Raw genomic sequence first — 26,432 nt, forward strand, 5'->3', positions numbered from 1 at the left:
ATATTGTAGCTACAAGAGCAGGTCAGGGGCTCGGAATCCTGCGACGAGTAACTCACCTCCTGACTCCCCAAAGCCTGTCCACCATCTACAAGTCAGGAGTGTGATGGAATACTCTCCACTTGCCTGGATGAGTGCAGCTCCCACATCACTCAAGAAGCTTGACATTGTCCAGGGCAAAGCAGACCGCTTGATTGGCACCCCTTCCACAAACATTCACTCCCTCCACTGCTGACACACAGTGGCAGCAATATGTACCATCTACAATGCACAGCAGGAATTCACCAAGCCTCCTTCAACAGCACCTTCCAAACCCACGGCCACTACCACCTAGAAGGAAAAGGGTAGCAGGTACATGGGAACACCATCACCTGGAAGTTCCTCTCCAAGTCACTCACCATCCTGTCTTGGAAATATATCGCCGTTCCTTCACTGTCACTGAGTCAAAATCCTGGAACTCCATCCCTAACAGCACTGTGGGTGTACCTACACCACAGAGACTGCAGCGGTTCAAGAAGGCAGCACACCACCATTTTCTCACGGGCAACTAGTGATGGTCAATAAATGCTGGCCCAGCCAGTGAAGCCCACATCCTGTGAATGAATAAGAAAAAAAATCCTCCTGATCTTGACTGCCATGGTCAGCAGGGCCCCTAAGGTGTAACACGTGTACGAGTGCCCTTGCAGCAGGTGGCATCACTTTGCAACTGACTCCAAGGTGACCCAGATTTTAGGCTACGAAACTGAAAGGAGGAGGCTAAATAAACTTTTGGATATCACTTTTACATATTAAATACAAACTTTCTGATAGGAGGTAATCATGGACCTATAAGTGAGCTATGGTCGACTAAAGGGCCTAGCAAATGCTTTTTTTTCTGAAAGAATGTTGCACTTATATCTTGATTTAAAATTCATGTTTATGTGCCCTTCCAAACCCATGATCTCTACCACCATGAAGGAGAAGGGCAGCAGATGTATTGATTGACACCTACAGCTTGGTACAAGGCTGCAACCATTTTACCAGCTCCCTCCATGGCAACTGAAAAGATGCCAGTGCTGCTGTGTGTAATGATGTAGCCATCCCAGTCACTGCACAGCAGCATGAACTGATTCACAGGCGATGGAACTTTGAAATACCCATAAACACTGTCAACATGCAACTCGCAATTTCTGACACATAAATTACAAATTTAAAAATCTGCCTCATTACCTGAAAATACAGTTTTCTTTCCATTTTCATGGGTCTTTAACTCTACCTGCCCCAGTAGGGATATTAGACCCTTCAAGGCCTAAGGCAATGGTTAGACAACCTCTTCTGTCTGGCTCTGCACCCAAGCATGTTTCTTCATTATAATGAGGCACCAGAAGAAGTGTGGATGTCTTTTATAGACAGACTTTTTTAAAGGTTTAATGTAGGAGAATGCAATGCTGTATGATCTTTTAAAACCCATAAAATAAACAAATTAACTAGTAAACAAATTAATAACTCCTTAAATTACAGCGATGCTGTATAAGTGTCTGCACTTTGAGGAACCTAGCAACGTGGATGGGTCTATCATGCTGCCATTTGGCATTCATGTCAACTTGAATGAACTTCAATCATCTCCTAAAACTGGAGTCAGTGGCCTGATGAACAAATACACCAACCGGTAATGTTGCACATGTCCTTTGAGACTCCTCAAACTAAGTTGTCAGCATCAAAGTTGAGTGCCATGTCTACTTTGGATGCCACAGATAGAGTTGTGTGCCCAGGCTGAAAATGTTCATTGCAAGACTTCATGTAGAAGGTTAAGGGGGTTCTCCTATAACCTCTATGGTGGTGCATGCCCTTCTCATGCAGGGCTCCTCCAAAGGGAATTGTATGTTTATCAAGAGGGCCAATGCATTCTAGAGTATTTCCTCTTCAAATTTACTTCAGAAGTACGTTTCCCGTGCAAAGGGGAATGGCTAGACTGGAAATGAGGTGCGCCAAGTGGATCAAGTATCAGTAGAGGAACATTTATGGGACAGTGGCCATTGTATCATAAGGTTTAGGTTTGCTATGGTAAAGGACAAGGAGAAATCCAGATTAAGAATAATTAAATTGGTGAAAGCCAGCTTTAACGGGGTAAGAATGGATCTTGCCTGGGTAAACTGGAATCAAAGATTAGCAAGCAAAACTGTCACAGAACAACGGGCAGTCTTTAAAGAAGAGATAGTTTCAGTACAGTCAAGGTGAAGGTGAAAGGATAGGCAAACAAATGCAGAGCTTCCTAGTTGACAAAAGAGATGAGATTAAGATGAAACAGAACAAGTGTGCTTTTGACAGATGTCAGGTGGATAATACAATCTAAAACCAGGCTGAATATAGAAGGATCAGAGGGGAATTGAAAAAAGTAAATGAGGGAAGCAAAGGGAGAGTATGACAAGAGACTGGCAGCTAACATAAAAGGAAATGCAAAAGTCTACTATGGGCATATAATTGGTAAAATGGTGGGAGGAGTGGGGCTGATTAGGGACCAGAAAGGGGACTTACGCATGGAAGCGGGGTCATGGTCTGAGGTGGTCTATAAAATGCACTGCAAGAACTCACCAAGTCTCTTTAGACCATACCTTCCAAACCCACGACCACTACCATCTAGAGGACTAGGGCAGCAGACACATGGGAACACCACGACTTGGAGGTTCCCCTGCAATCCACTCACCATCCTGACTTGGAAATATATCACTGTTCCTTCAGTGTTGCTAGGTCAAATTCCTGGAACCCCCTCCCTAACAGCACAGTGGATGTACCTACACCACATGGACAGCAGTGGCTCAAGAAGGCAGCTCACCACCACCTCTCAAGGGCAATTAGCGATGGGCAATAAATGCTGACCTAGCCAACAATTCCCACACCCCATGAAAGAATAAAAAAAAGATACTAAATGGATACTTCATGTATCACATACTATGGTGAGGCCTATCATATCTAGAGAGACTGTAGTCTGATTCAGGTAGTTACTTCAAACTGGTCTGTTTACACTATGTACACTATATACATGATGAGCTACAAAGTAGACACACCCCTTCTGAGTGCTGCCTGTTCTATCTGCTACACAGAGTCTCTAGCACATGACTGCTGATGTCACTGTTGCATCATTGTCTAGATCATTCATTACCATAACTATTCTATTAACCCATTATACTACGCCTCCCCCAAGTATACTATCAACTTCTTTCATAACAATGTTAACTATTTTTCAACTGTTTACATCACGTTTACTCTAAACTATATACAAGGCATTTTCTCTACCACCTCTTCTCACCAAATGTCCACAGATCAGAGGTTAAAGCTTGGTGGTGCCTTCAGCACTCTCGCTGACCATGTTATTGTGACTGCTGAGTAGGGCAGGTGGTCTTGAACTGGGTCATTGGGTAAGTATCCCTGCAATCCCCTGCATCCTGCAAATTGCTCAAAGTGTCCTTGGGGTCTCCACCCCACATTGTGCGGTAATCAATGACCTGTGTTCCTGTGGGTGCCAATGAAATCAGGGCTCCCCTGTTGGGTGTGAAAGTAACAGACGGCATTTGGACCAGGTATGACCATGGGTGCTCTGTTCTTTGAAGGATCACCCCTTCTGATTTACAATCCTGAATCCAAAACTTCTGGCCCAGTGTTAAGGGAGCTACAGTCTTGGCCCTATGTATGGAGTTGTACCAATGTTGCTGCTTCTCATGGAAGCCATCTTCCATGTTCCTCACCCTCTAGTGATCAGCAGGCATAACATTAGGTTGGAGGTTCCTTGGCAGCAGAGGGACTTGTGTCTTGAGCCTTCAGCCCATGAGCAGTTCCACTGGTGAGAAACCATTAGTTAAAGGCATAGCTCTGTAGTGCAGCAGGGCTGAATTCCAATCAGAATTCTTGGTCATGAGGATATTGATGATCCTCACCACTCTTTCAACCTCTCTATTAGCTTGGTGGGTGGAGAGGAGAACTGGTGACATGGGTGATCCCATTGTCACCAGTAAACTTTTCAAAGCGGTCATTAGTGAATTCTGGCCCATTATCTGGGATAATTTTGTTTGGAAACCCATGTAGAACATTGCCTGCAGCACCCTAATCACTGACTCAGCTCTGGTGGTGTGGAGCATGGCTGCTTCCAACCTCCTACAGAAATAATCTACAGCAACAATGGTATGTCTTGCGCTGAAAATCAAAGAGGCTGAGCCCATGTTTCTGCCAAGGACTGCCTGGGAAGCAGGGTGGTACTGGAAGCTCTGTAGGCGTCTGCCAGTTAATTTTGCAGGTATGGCAGGGGAAAACAAAATCTTGGGCAGCCTGTGTAATGCCTGGCCACCACATAGACTGCAGTGCACATGGCCTGCACTTTACAATCCCCAGGTGGTCTTCATGGAGCCTATGGAGGATCTCTTCCCGCATCAACTTAGGAATGACCAGGCAGTGACCAAAGACCAAGAGATCATCCACTAAGGTTAGGTTTCTCCGTTGTTCATGTTATTTGTAGAGGAGCTGGTCAGCAGGGTTATAGTTGGACCAACCTTCTTGGCAGAATTCTCAGACTCAGGCAGATTCTATGTGCTCTTTCTGTGCTATTCAGATGTCCTGCAGATTTCTGGCTGAGATCAGTGAGAAGTTCATTATGTTGTAATGAGAATACTTCCACCTCAGAAACAAGTATGAAATGCTGATAGAGTATCAGCTGTGGACTGTTACTTACCTGGCACATACACATATACTGGTAAGTCACCAGCAGAAGCCTGAACCTTTGATTGCATAGGGGCATTTTGATGACCTCTGTGGAATTCAAGAGGGTAATTAGCAGCTTATAGTCAGGTCCAACATAGAATATAAGCCCATCTGGTTGTCGGATAACCTCTCTACAGCCCATGTTCTGCCAATGCTTCCTTCCCTGTGGTGACATAGCTTTGTTCTGTTTCTGTCATTGCTGTGGAGGCAAAGTGAACAGGCTTTCTGTTGCCATTCTTCTGGACTTGAATGAGAACAGCTCAAAGTCTGTTGAGGATATATCAATGGCCACCACTATGGGCAATGTTGGGTTGTAATATGCCAACACATCTGAAGAGACCAGCCTTTCCTTGATGCATTGAAATGCATTGCTTTGTTCAATGCTCCAGAACCACTGTTGGTCCTTTCATAGATCTCTTAAAGGTTCTGTAATGGTGGCAAGATTTGGGGTCAATTTGCCAACCTGATTGGAACCGAGGAAACTTTGGACATCAGTGGCATGCTTTGGTTGTGGGAAGTCGCTGATGGCTTTCATTTTTTTGAGGGTCTATCATGATACCCTGTCTTTGAATGATGGGGGTTTATCATGATACCCTGTCTTTGAATGAACTACTTTTCCAGTTTAAAAATAAAAGTGCTTTTTGTCAGATGGAAACAGTCATTGTGATGGGCATGTAGACCATTGCCAGTAATCATTTTTAAACTTGAAGTTTGTTTTTATATGCTGGAGGCACCTGCACCCAAGAATACCCCAGAACTTAAATCATTTTTAGGGGTGATAAATTATTAAGGGCCATTTCTACCAGAATTTATCCTTGGTTCTAGCCCTTCTGCATTGACTGCTAAGAAAAAACTAGCATCGGTTTTGGAAGTCACCCCAAGAAGAAGCCTTCACGAAAGCAAAACAGCCCTTACACTCTTTAAATTTGTTAATGCATTATGACCAGACAAAGGAATTGGTATTAACCTGCGATGCATCCCCCAATGGAGTGGGAGCGATGCTAGCTCACAAAATGGACGATGGCACAGATAGACTATGGGCAGGATTTTGCCATTGGCTTGTGGGCTTGGCAGGGGTGGGCAATGGCAGTCAGGAAGCCAACCACCACCCATGGTTAGGCCCAGAAGGCAATTCCATGCTGGTGGGCCAATTAAGGGCCTCCAGCGTGAAACGCGAGCAGCGGCACTCAGCTGCTTCCTGTGCGGACAGGGGGAGGAGTGCGAGCTGGGCGAGTGCAAACTTTGCACATATGTGCAAGTGAGCGCTCCATAATCTCCCTGAGAGAGAGCTGCCTCAGGGAGATGGAGATATATGAAAAAATAATTTAAAATATCAAAATGTCATGACTGGAAAGTTGGACAGTCAGTGAAAAATTTATTTAAATTAGCTTTTTGATGGCCTTAATAGGCCTTTTAATTGTCGGCAGGTGCGCTGCCAACTATGGTGTGCCCCCGCTGACTGAATTATCGTGTGAGCGTGCGATGATATTGGGACAATCACCTGATGTTATCAGGCGCCATTTTACGCTCAATTGGTTCAGGTGCGTGCCCGCCGAGTGAAAAATTTTAACCTATTTATCCAGGACACTTACCACAGCTGAAAAAGGATATTCTCAGATTGAAAAGGAAGGTCTGTCGATTATTTTTGGTGTAAAAAAATTCCACCAATATGTGCACGGGCAACATTTCACAATAGTATCAGACCACAAACCACTTTGGGGTCTGTTTAGTGAGGAAAAAGCTATACCTCCCATAGCTTCAGCACAAATACAAAGATGGGCCCTAATTTTGGCAGTATACGAATACACCTTTTTATATAAAGCAAATGCCGATTCCCTAAATCGCCTTCCTTTGCAAGAGAACAATAGCCACATGCCAATTCCCCAGGAATCCATGTTAGTGATGAATTTCCTAGATTCCTTACCAGTCTCTGCCCCAGACAGAGAACTGTGATCCAGCCCTATCTTGAGTGAGAGACCAAGTGTTAAACGGTTGGTCCCAGGAACCAGTTTCTGATGAATTGAAGTCATTTTTCAACCAAAGACACGAGATGAGCAGTCAAGATAGTATCCTATTATGGGGTGCATGGGTAGTAGTTCACTCACAAGAAAGGGAATCGCTCTGAGTAGAGCTACACAGTGCCCATCCAGGAATCTCATGAATGAAGATGATGGCGCTAAGTTATCTTTGTGACCAGGGATGAACGGTGATATTGAAAGGGTAGTAAAACACTGTGTGCAATGTCAACAGCTGCAGAAGTTGCCAGTGGCAGCCCCATTATGCCCATGGGAATGGCCTGGTAGACCCTGGGTGCGATTGCACATAGAGTACATCGGTCCTTTCCTTGGAACCATGAGCAGAATTTTCAGGTCAGCAGGCAGGCACGATCGGCGGGTCCAGGAGCGGCCGGAGAAGGGACCACCGACTGCGATTTCATGCTGGTTGGCCTATTAGTGGCCAGCCAGTGTGAAACATGCGCTGAAATGCTCAGCACTGCCAGGGTGGGGACAGGAGGGTGGCTGGCACTGACATAAGCACGGGCACAGGCAAGCACTACCTCAGGGATCTGAAGACTCCAAAAATGTTAAATAAAGATTTTAAAATCAGAACAAAAATGTCCAAACATCACAAACAGTCACCTGAACAAATTCATTATAAAAATCCGGTCCATAGATTTCTATATTTTTTTATTTACTAACCACCCTTGGATAAGGTTTCATGAAAAATGCAAAGGCCACTTGGCCAATTCGCTCGCCCACCAACCGTGAGGTTGGATGGACCATGAAAAATCAGGGACAATTATAACTTTAACGGGCTTAATAGTCCTCGTAACTGTCAGCAGGCACGCTTCCAACTTGTGCACGTATCCGCTGACTGAAATATCACGCGAGCGCGGGATGATGTCGGAGCGCTCGCCTGATATCGCCACACGCTATTGTACACACGAGCAGGTTGGGCGCACACCCACACACCGACCTGAAAATTCTACCTCATGCTTCTACTGACTATAGATGCTCCTTCCAAACAGTTCAACATTTATGAGGTAAAGTCCCCAACGTCTGGTGCTACTATAGAAAAACTACCCCAGAGTTTCACCACCCATGGATTGCCAGAGGTAATCGTCTCAGATAATGGTACTGCATTTATGAGCGCTGAGTTCCAACGATTTAACGGCCTCACCGTGAAGACTGCACCATACCATCAGTCACCTAACGGACTGGCGGAAAGGGCAGTACAAACTTTTAAGGCAGGAATGAAAAGGTTAACAGGTGAATCATTGGAAACTGAACTTCTTTGTTTCCTATTTCACTATAGAACAAACTTCCCCACACTACGACAGGAGCAACACCTGCAGAATTGCTGATGAGGTGCAGTCTTCGAACTAGATTAAGCCTAACACTTCCCAGTTTGGAGGGAAAGGTGGAGAAGAGTTAAGGGAACTTAAAAGTGACTCATGGTTTGCGTAGTCATGAGCTACAATTTACTGTTGGAGAAGCAGCATATGTAAAGAATTTAGGCAGCGGACCAAAGTGGTTGCCTGGGAAAGTAAGTTCTGTAACCGGACCATTGTTATACCACATGGAAGTGGAGGACCAGATCACCTGTAAGCATATGGATCATTTAAGAAAATGGGAGATATCCCAACAAAATGATGTTCCACCTGTAACCATTGCTGAACCTGTGGCTCCTGTTGAAGTTGCTCAGTCAAGGACAGACGTGTCCGGAGTCTCTGTCAGAGTGGAAGACACTGAACTGCCTAATGAGGTACCTGATGTTAATGTGGTTCCAGAGAATGTGTTTCTTGCAAAAGAATCTGAAGTTGTGGAGCTGTGATGTTCCACACGGATCAGGAAACCATTTGCCATTTCAGTGTGAGAGGTGACAGCACGCCCACCGACAATTAAGAGGCCTAGTAAGACCCTTAATCGATTAATTAAATTGAATTTTTCACTGCCCGTCTAACCGTTCGATTGGTGAGCACGCGAATTGGCCAAGCAGCCTTGGCACTTTGGCGAAACCTCATCCAGGGGCGGGATGAGGTTTTGACCAGTGATTAAAAATAAAATAAAAACTTTTAAAACTCATTTTTAACATGTCCCCCGCACATGCGCACACTTCAGTACTCGCACTCCTCCCACCCCCCACCCCAGCAGCTCTGGCTAATTGGCCAGCCAGCGTGAAATCACAGTCGAGCTCGATCATGGGCGGTGGTGGGTTTCATGGCAACTCCCGAGCCCGCCCGATCAGGTAAAAATCCTGCCTAAATGGTACAAAAGTGAGGAAGTTACGTTAAATCTGTTTAAAACACTGGTTCAGCTTCAACTGGAATATTGCGCCTGTTCACCACACTTGGACGTGAAGGCATTAGAAAAAGTGCAGAAAAGATTAACGAGGATGGTTCCAGGGATGAGGAACTTCAGTTATTGTTACTTTTACAATGAGCAATAACGCAGAGCAGGTCTATTTCCAGGAGATTGCACAATTCATCCATGGCTTCCTTATGTGGTCATGGTCATTATGTTACGTGAAGCAGTCTTGCTGCCTTGATTGTAGCAAGTTGCATTGATTGCCCTCGATGCCCTTGGATCTTCCTGGCTCTCCTCTACAGCTCATATTTCCCATTAGCTCTGAAGAAGATTTGAACAGACTCGAAACACTAACTCTGCTTTTCTCTCCACAGATGCTGCCAGACATGCTGAGTTTTTCCAGCATTTTCTGTTTTTATTTCATATTTCTAGCATCCACAGTATTTTGCGGTTAGTTCATACTCCTCCTTTGCCTTTAGCAGGTCCAGCAAAGTGAAATTTTCTCATGCTCCCACCTTGCTGAAACAGTGGAATTATTCCTCACCATGTATCTTGCTCTGGTCCATGCTGGAGTTCTACCAGCGCTCTTCACTGCCTTAGTGTCATATACATAGCATAGCAACAGCAGCTCAATGTGACCTGAAATAGTATTCACTGCTGTTGTTCCATTAGTAAATTCTTTAGTGTACAGCAGTTGTGCCGTGGAACCCTTGTTTAATGAAATTGAGCTTGCTACAATTACCTTCCCTGTATCGTGGATCACGATATATCAGAAGGAAGCTTACTTTGAGCATTCACTCCTAATTGGCTTTTAATAGACCACAACAAACTATAAAAGTGTTAACACCGGGCCTGTGGGTTGTGCATTAAGCCAAATTACTACCCCCTGGCAATTCTGCAAGCATGGATAAATATTTGTGAAGGTTCCAAATTACTAAACATTAATTTGTGCTTCTGACATGCATTAGGTCCAAAGCACAAAGGAATTTCAATCCCAATATGTACTTCCTCCTGGGACTCAAGATACAATGAAGGCAATTGGAGTAAGCGGAATTTCACTATAGAAGTATCCTACTATCCTACTATCTGCCAAAGGATATGCTAATGTACTTTTAAGAGCAGCATTATGTTTTAAAAGTTCATTGTAACAACAGGAACTTAAATATAAGTCTCAAAATTATTCTTGCCCCTGTTGGTGGAAAAATGCTTAATGCACTTGTATGACTTTGTGCAAACATTACTCCATTTGAAATTGTCTACTTTTGTCATTATCAAGATCAGACGTGGCTTTGTTTCGGCTCACTGTTTGTCAGTCATATCATGCACACAACTTTGAACTAATCTTCTCACAGCAACTGTGGCAGAAAATCATTTCCTCGACAATCTGTTCTAATCATGCCAAATAATTGTTGGGTTGGTAAACAATTAGAATTTACCGCTGGTGTTAACATTTCAATTTACATTAGTGTCGTCAGTGCTGCAGCCTACTTTAGAGTCAGTTTGTAAGAACCACAGCTTCCATACAATGAGTTGACAAACCACTTTCTATAACTGGGAGTTTTTGTGCAGTATTTCATACCTCTAGTTGTATCAAATTAAAAATCAAGGTAGTAAAAGCCATACTAGAAATTTAAATAAATCAAATGGAAAAATAATACATTTACACGGTGATTTTCACAGCCTCAGTGCATCTTAAAGTACTTCACAGCCAATTCATTCATTTAGAAGTGGACTCACTGTTATTATGTAGGCAAATACTGTAGCTAATTTCTGTACAGCAACATCCCCCAAATCACATCAAGATAAATGACCAGGCGATCTGTTTGGATGCTGTTGGTTGAGGGGTAAATGCTGGGCACGATAGCAGAAGAATAGCCCCACCCTCCTGTAAATAATGTCTTGGGATCTTTCTGATCCACTTGAACAGGCAACACTTTTGACAGGGCATTACTCCTTCAGTACTGCACTGGACTGTCAGCCTGGATTATGTGTTCAAGTACCAAGAATCAGCTGAAAGCCATATGGCTCAGTTCTTCCAGTCTCTGTATTGTCGGAGACCAGATATACAACCCAAGATGTACGTCAGGAACTCACAGAAGTCCTGATGGACTGACTACCATGGGAGTTGCCTGGGAAGTATCAACTTCTGATGGGAATTTCCCCTGCTCCCCAGGATTCTCCATGAATGTCTCCGACTCTGAGTTAGAGTACGGACAATTCCAATGTACTTACCTGGATAGATACCCAGGAAACATTAGACAGGTTGAAACCTAAACTAACTCCTGACTAACTGCACAACTAACCACCACCCCCCCCCAATCACTCACATTGACCTCCCCTATCTACCCGCCCTGACTACCCCCTGACTGCCTGAACACCTGACTGCACCCCCAGACTATCCCCCCATCAACCCCTGATTATCACCCCGACAAACCCCCGACCCTACCCAACTACGCCACCAACCCAACCATTCAACCTCCCAACCAGCTCTGATATCCCCACGACACAACTACTACCCCTCTCAATCTGATCAACTGCAACCCAACCCACCTACCCATTCATCCACCAACCCACCTACCACCTCACCCACCCTACCCACCTCCCCCAACTGACACCCTGGACACCTGCCACTTCACCTACCTTACCCAACTTGCCCACCTACCACCCTACCCACCTCACCCACCTGACACCCTACCCACCTCACCCACCCTACCCACCTTGCTCACCTACCACCCTAGCCACCTCATCCACCCTACCCACCTCACCCACCTACCACCCTACCCATCTCCCCCACCTAACACCCTAGACACCTGCCACTTCACCTGCTCTACCCATCTAGACCACCTGCCACCCTACCACCCTACCCACCTCACCCACCTACCACCCTACCCACCTCACCCACCCTACCAACCTCACCCACCTACCACCCTACCCACCTCACCCACCCTACCCACCTCCCCCACCTGACACCCTACCCACCTGTCACTTCACCCACCCTAAACAAAAACAGAATTACCTGGAAAAACTCAGCAGGTCTGGCAGCATCGGCGGAGAAGAAAAGAGTTGACGTTTCGAGTCCTCATGACCCTTCGACAGAACTTGCGTTCGAGTCCAAGAAAGAGTTGAAATATCAGCTGGTTTAAGGTGTGTGTGTGGGGGGCAGAGAGATAGAGAGACAAAGAGGTGGAGGGGGGGGTGGGGGTGTGTGGTTGTAGGGACAAACAAGCAGTGATAGAAGCAGATCATCAAAAGATGTCAACGACAATAGTACAATAGAACACATAGGTGTTAAAATTAAAGTTGGTGACATTATCTAAACGAATGTGCTAATTAAGAATGGATGGTAGGGCACTCAAGGTATAGTTCTAGTGGGTTTTTTTTATATATATATAATGGAAATAGGTGGGAAAAGGAAAATCTTTATAATTTATTGGAAAAAAAAGGGGAAGGGGGAAACAGAAAGGGGGTGGGGATGGGGGAGGGAGCTTACGACCTAAAGTTGTTGAATTCAATATTCAGTCCAGAAGGCTGTAAAGTCCCTAGTCGGAAGACGAGGTGTTGTTCCTCCAGTTTGCGTTGGGCTTCACTGGAACAATGCAGCAAGCCAAGGACAGACATGTGGGCAAGAGAGCAGGGTGGAGTGTTGAAATGGCAAGCGACAGGGAGGTTTGGGTCATTCTTGCGGACAGACCGCAGGTGTTCTGCAAAGCGGTCGCCCAGTTTACGTTTGGTCTCTCCAATGTAGAGGAGACCACATTGGGAGCAACGGATGCAGTAGACTAAGTTGGGGGAAATGCAAGTGAAATGCTGCTTCACTTGAAAGGAGTGTTTGGGTCCTTGGACGGTGAGGAGAGAGGAAGTGAAGGGGCAGGTATTGCATTTTTTGCGTGGGCATGGGGTGGTGCCATAGGAGGGGGTTGAGGAGTAGGGGGTGATGGAGGAGTGGACCAGGGTGTCCCGGAGGGAGCGATCCCTACGGAATGCCGATAAGGGGGGTGAAGGGAAGATGTGTTTGGTGGTGGCATCATGCTGGAGTTGGCGGAAATGGCGGAGGATGATCCTTTGAATGCGGAGGCTGGTGGGGTGATAAGTGAGGACAAGGGGGACCCTATCATGTTTCTGGGAGGGAGGAGAAGGCGTGAGGGCGGATGCGCGGGAGATGGGCCGGACACGGTTGAAGGCCCTGTCAACGACCGTGGGTGGAAAACCTCGGTTAAGGAAGAAGGAGGACATGTCAGAGGAACTGTTTTTGAATGTAGCATCATCAGAACAGATGCGACGGAGGCGAAGGAATTGAGAGAATGGGATGGAGTCCTTACAGGAAGCAGGGTGTGAGGAGCTGTAGTCGAGATAGCTGTGGGAGTCGGTGGGTTTGTCTCCTCTACATTGGAGAGACCAAACGTAAACTGGGCGACCGCTTTGCAGAACACCTGCGGTCTGTCTGCAAGAATGACCCAAACCTCCCTGTCGCTTTCCATTTTAACACTCCACCCTGCTCTCTTGCCCACATGTCTGTCCTTGGCTTGCTGCATTGTTCCAGTGAAGCCCAACGCAAACTGGAGGAACAACACCTCATCTTCCGACTAGGGACTTTACAGCCTTCTGGACTGAATATTGAATTCAACAACTTTAGGTCGTAAGCTCCCTCCCCCATCCCCACCCCCTTTCTGTTTCCCCCTTCCCCTTTTTTTTCCAATAAATTATAAAGATTTTCCTTTTCCCACCTATTTCCATTATATATATATAAAAAAAACCCACTAGAACTATACCTTGAGTGCCCTACCATCCATTCTTAATTAGCACATTCGTTTAGATAATGTCACCAACTTTAATTTTAACACCTATGTGTTCTATTGTACTATTGTCGTTGACATCTTTTGATGATCTGCTTCTATCACTGCTTGTTTGTCCCTACAACCACACACCCCCACCCCCCCTCCACCTCTTTGTCTCTCTATCTCTCCGCCCCCTACACACACACCTTAAACCAGCTTATATTTCAACTCTTTCTTGGACTCGAACGCAAGTTCTGTCGAAGGGTCATGAGGACTCGAAACGCCAACTCTTTTCTTCTCCGCCGATGCTGCCAGACCTGCTGAGTTTTTCCAGGTAATTCTGTTTTTGTTTTGGATTTCCAGCATCCGCAGGTTTTTTGTTTTTTACTTCACCCACCCTACCCATCTAGACCACTTGCCACCTACCACCTAATTCACCTGCCACCCTTTCCACCAAGGATATTAAGCTAATAATAAAATATATTTTTTTAATATGTTAAAATAAAGAGAGTAGTATAGGGGAATATGGGCCCTATAAAGACAGAGAAAGGCCAGATTATCATTGATAATAAGGACAATTCTGACTTTGCTAAATGAATATTTTTTCACAGCGGAGGAAGAGAACAAAGAGCCAGCAACTGTAAAGGACCCTGAAAAATAATCAACGGGAGGAAGTTATTGTATTTAATGTAAGCAAAAATAAGATAATGTAGAAAATAATGAAGCTTGGCATACTCCAGGGCCTGATAGTTGCCACCCTAGGGTATTAAAAGAAGTAGATTAGGAAATTGCAGATGCATTATTCATAATTTTTCAAATTTCTCTTGATTTAGGAATTGTGCCTTTAGATTGGAAAATTGCAAATATCACTTCTTTATTTAGAAGGGAGAGAGGGAGGGAAATGCCCAGGGAACTATATTCCTGTCAGTTTAATATTAGTTGGAGGAAAGTTACTGAAACCTTTTGTCAGGGACAGAGGCCAGGATCTTCCGGCTCCCACAACATTGGGTCCCACACAACGGGGCCAGCGAGGCATTGAAATCTCCGTCCACGTCGGTGGGACTGGAAATTCCAGCCAGAGTAACTGGGCTTTTGGCCAAGTATGAGCTGCTCTCAAAGGGAATCAGTAATGTGATGTCTGAGTAATCTAGTTAAAATATTTGAGCAAGTCATTAGCATGGTATAGAGATTGTTTAAGGATGTTGTCCATATCCAGAGGACACCATGGGGAGAATTACCCCCCTCCCCCCTGTCGGGGGGGTTGTGCAGGGGCAGACAGGGGCGAGCGTGGACCCAGTTGGCGCCCCGATCGAGGTCTGCGCCGCCATTTTACGTGGGAGGGCCAATTAAGGCCCACCCAGCGTGACGTGCACACGGAAGCCCTGAGCACTCCCTGTGCGGGCGGGCGGGTGGGGGAGTTCCCTGAATTCGCTGTTTTGCGCATGTGCGCAGAAATCTCCCTAAGACACGGAGCTGACAGTGTCACATGAGCTGGGACATGTCAATGAACATTAATGAAAAAATTAATTTAATTAATGAACCCTTCAGGAAACCTCATCCCACCCGTGGATGAGGCTTCATGAAAAATGTGCAGGCCGCCTGGGCTCTTCATCTGCCCCCCCAAGCCAACCTTAAAGTTGGACGGGCAGCTCCGTTTATTAGTCTAATTGATATTTAAATGCCGTTAATAAGTCTTTGACAGTTCAGCGGGCGCGCAACTGGCTTGTCTGCACCCCCGCCGAACTGAAAATCTGGACGCATGCCTGACATCACCGCGTGTCATTTAACACCTTGGCAAGCAGGGCCCGCCCCCACTCGCCGAGTCAAAGATTCAGGCTCATAGGACCATGAGTTTCAATCATTCAAGTGACCCTCACCTGTCTCTGGCAGAGAGTAATAACAGAAGTTTGCAGCTGTAAGGGCAGTTGGTAGGAAAGCACCAGAAACCTGGAGGTAAGTGCTCTGGAGTGATTGGAAGAGTACATACACCCCATTTCCACCGAGCGAGCTTGGCAAAAATCACCCCTTATGCAATTTTAAGGAAATTACATCAGATAATATATTGGCCGAACTGCAGCACAATTAGTGATACATCTAGCAGATCAGGATTAGCAATTTATGAAATAATCAATCTATTAAGATTTATTCAGCTGGTCTGACAGCATCCGATACGGACTTGAAACGTTAACTGTATTCCTCTCCACAGATGCTGTCAGACCTGCTGAGTTTTTCCAGCAACCTTTGTTTTTGTTTCAGATTTCCAGCATCCGCAGTATTTTACTTTTATATTATGGTTAGTTGATCGATTGAGAGCACATATCTTCCTGAGAGGACATCAATCCTCTTTTTCTAATTTTTCCTTGGATGGTTCCCCACAATAACCTCGCTGCATTCACCGTGGATTTTCAAAGTCTCATGCACTGTAACATCCAGGCATTTCTGCTCAGCTTCCTGAAACATTTGTGCCTACCCAAGTTCACTCCCCTACATTTAGCTAATAAGAGACACCTTCCAAATACTGGCCCACTAAAGCCATCTCATTTTCACCTCCCGGCAATTTATTTTTCCTATCTAAGGTCTTTACATATGCGTGACACAACGATGTGTGCAGAAATTTGTGGACAGTTCCCAATGCATTCTTCCAGATGACTGATAAAGATGATGAAGAGCAACAGCTTGAAAACCAGCCCCTGGGAGACTTCACTAGTATCTAACTGATCCTCACACCTCTAACAGCTTATCCATTTTCAAATGCCTTTAGGGATCAACCCAGAAGGGAATTTCCAGCTACCAACTAATTTTACCAGTTGAAAGAAGTTGCTTCCATAGTTGAATGCTACAGTACAAGCTTTTGAAATGCCAGCAACCTCCAGAGATATATTCATTTCCCAGCTTTATCTAATCAGCACCATTCTCTAGTTGGAAAGAGGCAGAGATTGTCATTGTCCTACTATTTTCCTTGAGATGATACTGTTGATGCTGCTGCTGTCTTTTCCTACTGTTACTTTTGCCCCCTGTGATCATATCTTTCTCCATTACAATCACGCATGGCTGCACTTCTCTTTTCATTACTTACCTCAGAAGTAAAATTTTAAGCTTTTTTTTTCCCACAAAAGAATCCAGCAGCTTCTGCCTTCTCTTCAAATGACATAAAAGCTGAAGTTAAAGCACTTAGTTGGCATGGTAACCATGGTGAACAGGGGTTTTAACTGCCAGGGTGAAGAAATAAAACCTTATCTTCCTCCGTAGTTTTTTTTATAAGGAGTTATCTTAGGCCAAAGAGTCTTTTTTGAGCCATTTTAAATTCCCTTTCCCACCTGGCTGCACAGAGATAAATTGATAGGAGACAAGAAAATTATTGCCAAGTCCAAAGCACCTTACCTGGAAGTCTCATGTTGATCCCCTACCATTAGTTGGGGTGGGGGGGGAGGGGGCTCTTAGGCAGCTGAAAGCATATTAAAGCTGGGGGTGATTATAGGGCATTAACCAAACCTGTGAGGTCCAATGTAGTAGCTCATCTGCCAAATCAACGTTAGACACTGTCTGCCAACTCGGCATGCTTCCGGTACACGCGTGGCATGCCCACCTTATCACCCTTACAAGCATGATGCACTGCACGCGCCAAGCAAGGAGTGGCTGGAAGTGGAAGTCCTGGCTTCTGCAGCACTTTGGAGCCAAAGTTTCATGGCCTGTGAGTCTACTCTGGCCTATAACGGATTTGGATTCTGCTATTGGAAATGACTGGTGCCATTGAGCCCAAAAATGACATCTACAGCAGGTGCTAAATTTGTAAAAGACTGTCATTGTTTAAGGAATTACAGTATTGGTTCTTTCATCTAGCAACAAGTGATTTTCTGACAGTATTTTTCAGTTTCCTGTTCAGATATTTTAAGCTTCAGTTCCAAATCCGACTACAAACCTCTTTATGTATGAAGAGTTAGTTCCCCCCCCCAAGAAATTAGTGCATTTTTCCATAAATACATATTAATAGGGTAAAAAATCAGTTTAATATTGTGCCCCATGAATGGCTGGCTTTCCGTTCTTTGTTACATAAATTTCTGGATTTATTATTCATGGTATTATTTTATTTCATTTTCTGTTAGGCACATTTGTGCACACACATTGGATTAATCTGCTTGGGTCTATTGTGGCAGAAGTTCATTTGTGCAGTAATGTGTTCTCAATCTGTTTGAAATGTTATCTGAGACGCTTCACAACAAGGCATATTTTAACAGAAGTCCATTTGCTTTTTGTGGATTGCACTGTCAATCTGCATTCATGTATCTTCCCACTCACTGTTCAGTTAAATCAGCACATGCTGCACTCAAATAAATTCACCTTGCCTATTCTTAAGGTAGCTGAAGCAAAAAGCAGTGAGGCAAGGGGCTGTTCACAGAGCTCTCTAACAGCCTTGAGCTTTTTTGGCAGTATTTGTTATTGAAGAGTCGGAGACAAAACTAAATTTAAAAATGTATTAATTGTTATCCTGTCTTTAATCAACTCACCGTTCAGTTTCAGTAAGTAAAACTGAGGTTTCAATTATTGCTAAGGTCAGTTTGGTGGTGACATCCTGTCGACAGTCTAGCTCCTGAAGGATTTTACTAATTCCCTAGTAACAGCAGCATTAGAATAACCCAGATGTTGCCCTTGGTATGACCAGTGAGGACATGTATCAGGGCTTGTCCTTTTTTTTTACTTTCGATTGATCATAACAGAGTTTTAGATAATTTATAAGGATGAAGATATTAATTCAATGTCTGTGTTTAATCATTTACCTACTGATTGCAAAGAAGCCAATCTGAGTTTAAAATAAAAAGGGGTTAGTTTTTTTATTGAACTAAAAACCCACCCAGGTAAAGATATTAAGATATTTAAAAAGGTAAATACACATCCCGACACATGTCCTGACCTTCGCAACATGCACACGCAGACACGAACACACACGCACACGCAAACACATGCAAGATTACAAGTCCTGCAGAAGAAAGTCACTCTTTGACCAAATTAAAATTCACCGGTATAAGACAAAAAAATTGTTCACTGTTTTTGAGCAGAATTTTTCCACAATGGTCTTGACATTTCATCGAAGCCGAGGTAAAGTGAACGTTCTGCAGACAGTTTTTTTTTAATACATAATCCGTCTTTTCCAAAGTCAATAATTTTTTCAGCTGAACTTCCTTTTGATGGGAGTTACCTATCTCTGTGCTGAATTTCAAACTGTAATCGAGATAGGGGCCTGAGTTATACTGTTGGCGGGTGCACGTGATCCTGGGAGCGACTGGGAAATGGACCATGATTTCATGCTGGCTGGCCAATTGACAGCCATTCAGCGTGAAACACATGCTGAAAATCTCAGCGCTGTCGGGGTCTGGCCAGGAAGAACGTGGGTGTTCACATTACCGCAGGCGTGGATGACCACTGTAAGAGAGCCCCTCCGAAGATAGACAGCTGCTTCAGGGAGCTGCAAACATTCAAATGATGAAGTATAGGCTTCAAAGGCTGCAAAAAAAAAGGTTCATGCATCACAATCAAGCACCTGAAAATATACCCCATAACAATGCTGCCCACAGGTATTTACTTTTATTTTATTTCATAACGGAGATTTCATCCTGCACTTGGATGAGGTTTAATGAAAAATGTAAAGTCCGCCTGTCCGATTTGCCCGTTCACCAACCACAAGTTTGGATGGGCCACAAAAAATCGGAGTCAGTTGTGCCAATAGGGTCTTGAACTTGACAGAGAGGTGGGAGAGAAAGTGTTACTGTTTCATTGGCAGATTTCTTCCAGGCTCCTGGTTTAGCAGGTTGGATGTTGTAATAAAAAACATTTCAAAATGGTTATTCTATTCACATGAACTCTTTCTCTGTAGTGATTTCAAAAGGTAATTAATTAGCTCATGTCTGGACAGACCATGGCTATTGTTTTGTGATTTTGGTGATTAGATTCTGTATTGTCCCAACCATTAACTCTTGAATGATCCATCCTCCATCTTGATGAGATAGAAAGGACACCTTCCATATAGCTATTGTCCCAGTAGATGTTCCGTCTCTACATGAAATGTAGCTTTATAGAAATGCAAATGGTGAGAAACAGTACAGTTTCAGTTCATCGTTTGAAGTAATTCTTGACATCAGCACTTGTGAAATTCCACAGGAGGTGTCTTGGCATATTTTAATTGTAATTCAGATTGGAACCTTCCAGAAACTGGTCAACTTGTAATACCAAGTGTCAGGTGACTTGTGGCAGCTATCTTAAGTCTGTTCCTGTGCCTGTTTTTTTAAGTCCTTTTAAATCAGTTCAATATATATTTGATCAGCCAATGGAATTAAAGAGTAATTTCACACATGCACACATCACATCATCATGCCAACCTGATTTCCAATAATGCCTATGCTAATACTTAAATATTCATATGGCTTCCAGTTCATTAATTTTGTTTATCTCAAGGTTATTAATACTTGTCAGCTCTGGTTCCATGTACACCTAGCATTTTCTGTAACCTTATTCAGGTGGTTATTCATCAACTGCAAGCTTAGACACTCTTAGAAACTCTAAGCTATTCTCCACAGAAGGCATCATAATCAAGTCCAATTCTCTTCTAATCAAGCCCACACACATACCTATATACATTTCACCAGGATCATTCAATACCAATCAGATGCAGAAACTCTGGCATCTTACCCCACCCCCCCTCCTCTTTCTTGGGGCTCTGAAACCAATTGTGCCAACCCCAAATGGCATAATGGTCAGATCAGCCTCCTCAGCACCAGCCAGCTTCTTATCAACCAATGAATATTGTTAAATTTACTTGTACTTAAAACATATACATTAGACATAAGCCACAAGTTCCTCATTTATCCAAATGACAAATAAGTTAGATGTTATGTGCAGGTAAACAGTTAATTCATAATTAAAAAGCTCATGGTTAGTCAGGTTAGATCTTATAAGTAATGTTGTTGATTTCCTATTCCCATTCCCGATTCCTGTATTTAGGGTACCAAATATCCTCAATTCATAAATGTGGATTTTTTCCATAAACATTGTGAAAATATAGTCTACCATATAATCTTTATAATATTCCTCCACTCAAGCATTTACATGTTGAGGTGCTTTTTTGCAGCTCTCTGCACCCAATATTGAAAACTTTGTTAATTTTCTGAAACAATTATACTTTAATCCATGCACCTTGCTGCCAACTTGCTGCAGAAAACTGATTTTTGGAGTGTTTGAATTCATTCGCTCTATTTTTGAATTATTTCTGGAGCTCAAGCTTACTGAAATACAAATGTGATAACTGATGTTTGCATGGTGGTTTAACACAACATTTTATTCCACTCAGCGGAATGCACAGCAGAAACTAAGTCAGATTCTTTAATAAAGATCAATGTCTAATCCCCAGTAGTTAAGCTGCATAATTTGCATCATTACGTTATATTATATTACATAACTGCTCATAAGCAGTAAATTATCTTGTGAGAACACATGAAATACCACACAAATGATCCAGCAGTAATTGCTACCTCGTACAGACTGTCAAAGTAGCCCCACTGGCTTTTCAGCGAGTAATCCAGGCCTTGATATCTTTTCATTGCTGCTGTGACCAAACATAAATCCCAGTTTTTCTATTTAACTGTTTTAGGGATGCTTGTTAAACTGCAATATACAGCCTGTGTTACAGTCTCAAACTTTCCAGTGGCAACTGACAAAAATTAGTTTGTAAGTTACAGGGGATACACAGCACAGAAACAGACGGTTCAGCCCACCCAGTCTATGCTCTATACCAGTGTTTATACCCCACTCGAGCCCTGTCCCACCTTTCTTCATCCAGTTCTACCATGGTAACCATCTTCTCCCTTATATGCCTGTTTAGCTTCCCCTTAAGTGCCTCTATACTATTCAACTCAACCATTCCCTAGGGTAACGAGTTGAGCATTCTTACCACTTCTTGAGTGAAGAATTTTCTTCTGAATTCCCTATTGGCTTTCCTGGTGCCAATCTTGTATTGATGGTCTCATGTTATGCTCGTCTCAACAAAAGGAATGACTCCCTGTATCCACTTTATCAGAACCTTTCATAATTTTAAAGACCTCTGATTAGGTCACCCCCTCAGCCTTCTTTTCAAGGGAGAAGTGATCCAGTCTGCCAATCTTTTCCTGATGCATTTACCCACATATTTCTGGTATCAGCCTTGTAAATCTTCTCTGCACCCTCTCCAGTGCCTCTGTAATATGGCGGCTAGGAGTGCACACAGTAGTCTAAGGGTTGGATTTTACACTGACGAACGGGTGGCTCTCCTACCCCCACTGCCGTAGAATAGGGCATCATGGCTGAGTAGGGCACAAAGTCGGAAGCCTGTCTGTCTTCCAAAGATGAGCATTTAAACGCTCTTTAAGACAATTAATCAGCAAGTACATCTGAGTAATACTCGGCCCATGCAATTTTACAGGCTCCACATGGCCCAATCTGGCGGGAGTGAATCTCAGCAGGTAAGTGTGGGCGCTACATAATGAAAGGTAAGTCACCCACTGGGAGTAGGTGGCAGCAGCAGCTGAGCATGTTGCTGTAGGTGAGGAGTTTAAAGTTTTACTTTGTAGGCCATTTTTAATCATTTATATTGCAAGGGAGGATTTAGAAGGCATGGATAGTTCAGGAGGCACGAGGATCCTTGAAAAGGAAGGGTCCAAATGAGCAGTCAGCGTTCACTGTCCCCATGGGCAATGTTCACTCTGGAGGAGGCTCCTGCAGTGAGGAGGAGAACAGGAAGAATAGGGAAGAAGAGGGCAGCCGTCCAGGGATAGCTGTGCCCTGCTGACCAGGCATATCAGGGCACCCGGTGCTGTGGAGTTGGCAGCCGGCTGCAAAGACCACCATCACCAAGTTTAGTCAAGGAGAAGAACTTACCCTGCAGGAAGAGTTTACTACCTCTAGTGTCAGTGCTTTCACCGACTCTGTCTATCCCGGGCGACAGTGAAATCTCCATGTGAGATGGTGACAGGGGAAATTGGTTCAAACTGTGAAGAAAGCCACCCAATGCCTGTTGCTTTGAAGGTGAACATAGTCTTGAATTCTTATGCCTCAGGCTCCTGCCAGGCAACAGCCGGAGATCTGCAGAGGGCATCTCGCAGGTGTCGGCACATCACTGCAACAAGGTGGTACCTGAGGCACTTATTAGCAAAGCAGACGACTTCCTCAGTATGGGAGAGGTCAGTCAGGCTGAGAGAGGGTTTGGTTGCATAGTAGAATTCACCAAAGTGCAGGGAGTCATCGACTGCACACATGTGGCCATTAATGCCCCCATCCACCCCCCATCCCCACCCCCCACCCCACCCCCCACCCCACCCCAGCCAGCCAGGGGCATTCATGAATCACAATGGGTTTCATTCCTTGAATCTACAACTTGTAGGTGCCATGGCAACTCTCCCCAGCACTGCTGTTGGAAGAGTGGATTCTTGGTAATAAGGGGTATCCACCGAAGAGGGGGTGCCCCACTTCAGATAAAGTTCCAACATCGAGCTACACCTTCACCTTTCATCCCATAATGCAAAGTGATGCCCTCCCAGGCTTTGAACAAGGCAAACTCATTCGTTCCATCACTAACTCAGCAGCTCCAACCACCCCACGCCCCACTACACTAGTCATGTGATGGTCACGCCTTTTCTCAGCAGCCCCACCATGAATTTCTGCCTCTCCACAGCCAATGGATCTGGACCCCTGGTGACTGGCCAGCTGCAGGATGTCCTCCCTCCAATGACATCATAAATGCCAGGTCGGACACAGCACACCAACCCTCGACCTTTCACGGGCCTTATGGGCCCCTCTTCTTCTGCAAAGACAATGGAAGAATGATGAGTTTCCTCTCTGCAGAGACCACAACCTATGGCACCTTACCCCATCACTGGTCAGTGCTCTTCACCTCTCGACACTTCTTCTCCATCCACCAACTCCCAGTCCCCTGACACCATGCAGGGTGCAGGAACTCCTCTACTATGCAACCTGGCTGATAGACATTCATAGGCCCATTGACCCCATTCCCCACACACATCACCCACATACCCGTGCATTGGTGCATACTCACATTGGAAATTAGGTTTATCACTCACACTTGTAGATCTGAGATCATTCAGCCTTTTGCAGCACTGCAGCCAGGTTCACTGGATGACAAACCCCTCCCCCCACCCCAACCCAGCTACTGACCTCCTCTGCTGCCTCAATCCAGGCTTGCCTGGTCTGATGGAGGTGGGAGGGGGGGTCTACTCATCCCATCCTGCAGCATGAGAACATCCCACTGTTCAGTCACAGCCTGGAGGAAAGCACACAGGGAAAGCACGCTGATGTGTTTCACACAGCGCAAGGAGACATGCACTTGGTGACCTTCACTTTGGGGGAACTGAGGTGAATGAGCAGCAGCGTTCACCACAGCTCGAGAATTGTTTACAGGCCTCAGGGGCACCGGGGAGCTGGGCGGGGGGTAACAGATGCCTGACCCCACAGGCTATTGCTGAGGGGTGGGGTGGTGTCTGGGGGCAAGTGCTGGCCAGCCTCAGAGGCGATCGTTGTCGATGCTGGTGGGGGGGTCAAGTGCTGCCCTGTCGCTGCATCCCACACACAGGCAATCGAGGTGGGAGACAGGGTAAGCGAGGGGAGTGGCCACGCATTAGGGACACCTGTATAAACTGACCAGGCCTCTGTAACTGAGACAGATCAGGCGCAGCCACAGTGATATGACTGGGGTCAGGCTCCTAGCATGCCTGCCCTTGCAAGCAACATGGAGGCACCAAAGGGCCACCATGGGCTCCATACCTTACCCACCCCCCCACCCCCCCCCCTTGTCTCCCCCCTGCCCCGTCCACCCCCGGCACAGACTGCGAGTCTGCCACCACCTTAGCGGACTGCGGAGCAGTTGGACTGCACACATTGTACAATCTCCTCACCAATGCTGGCCATGTAGCAGTTACAGCCCCCTCCAACCTCAGCATCCTGGTTTGGACCAGTGTCCCTCATGTCTCAGGTTGACCGGACAGCCATGCAGCACACTCATCTCTGGCCATCCGAGGGGTGACCAGCTCTCTCCAGGAAGCATTAAGGGGCAGTCACACAGCGCCAGGAAAGGTGCTAAATACAACCATGATAACCATGTCTCTCTCTCTCTCTCTCATGCTGCAGGAGGACCACATCAGGATCCTGGGGACGTAGCTGTGTGCCTGATGGCCTACAGAGACTGTAGAAGATGGAGGAGAGAGTGACTGAGGCTCCTGGCTGTGTAAAGGTAGGAGCAGCAACCTCATGAGGAAGGGGCAGCAGGGGTCCTGCACACACTGCCCAGGAGCGACAGTGAGCTGTGGCTGGTCAGTGCCTAGTGACCCCCAGGGTCTATAGACACCGCCTGTCATTCCTGCAGATGTCTGAGAACCAGTGTCACCGACGTCTAGGGACCTAGTGCCTCACATCTGCCACTTACTGCAGGACTTGGCACCAAGGGGACATGGAGGGCATCCACTGCCAGGGGCAGTGAAAGTGACTGTGGTGCTCAATTTCTATGCCAGTGGCTCCTTTCAGGGCTCCACAGGTGACCTCTGTGAGATTTCACAATCCCCCACCCACAAATACATCCATGAGGTCACAGGTGCCATCTTCTCCATGGCAACAACTTTGTGCATTCTGCCCGGAACTGGGACAGCCAGGATGCCAGGGCCATTGGATTCTCCCTGATCTCGGGATTCCCATAGGTGCAGGGTGTGATTGACGGCACTCATGTGGCGCTCAGGTCTCTGTCACTACACTCAGTGACTTCATCACCCACAAGGGCTTCCACTCACTGAACATGCAGCTGGTGTGTGACCACCAGAAACACATCCTGCAGGTATGGGCACAGTTTCCAGGGAGTGTGCACGATGCCTACATCCTGAGTCACTCACAGATCCCTGCAGTCTTCCAGGGTCCACAGAGGCTGCAGGGTTGGCTCCTTGGGGACAAGGGCTACCCACAGAGCCCGTGGCTGATGACACCCGTGTGTCAGCGTCAGATTGCAGCAGAGCGACGCTATAATGAGGCTCATGCTGCAGCTCACAACCTGGTGGAGCAGACCATCGGGATGCTGAAGATGTGGTTCCAGTGCCTGGACCGGTCTGGTGGAGCCCTGCAATATAGTCCACAGAGGGTGTCACACATCATTGTCATCTGCTGCACCCCTTACAACCTGGCACTAAAACAGAAAGAGGAGCTGGCTGAGGAGGAGATAGAGGAGCTGCATGTCTCCTCTAATGAGGAGGACGCAGACGGGGATGAGGGTGAGGGGGTCCTCAGTGGTGACGATGACGGGGATGAGGCTCTCACACTGGCCAGAATAGGCAGGCGCACTCGGGAGGCCCTCGAAGTTGCCAGATTTGTGGAGGATGATGACGACATGCAGTGAGGTGTCTCCATAGATCCTCACATCACAGTTGTGAATGTTTGACTGTGAGAATGCTCCTGTCAAGGAGATGCAGTGGAGGCCCTAATAGTCACTCGATCGCAGGAGGATGATGACAACATTCAGTGAGGACACTCCATACATCTTCACCTGGCCTCTGAGAATGTCTGACTCCTCTCTGGCTGAGGGCAGCTCGCTTGTACTCCATGATCAGGG

The sequence above is a fragment of the Carcharodon carcharias genome, chromosome 18, assembly GCF_017639515.1.
Source record: "Carcharodon carcharias isolate sCarCar2 chromosome 18, sCarCar2.pri, whole genome shotgun sequence".
NCBI classification, from domain to species: Eukaryota; Metazoa; Chordata; class Chondrichthyes; order Lamniformes; family Lamnidae; genus Carcharodon; species Carcharodon carcharias.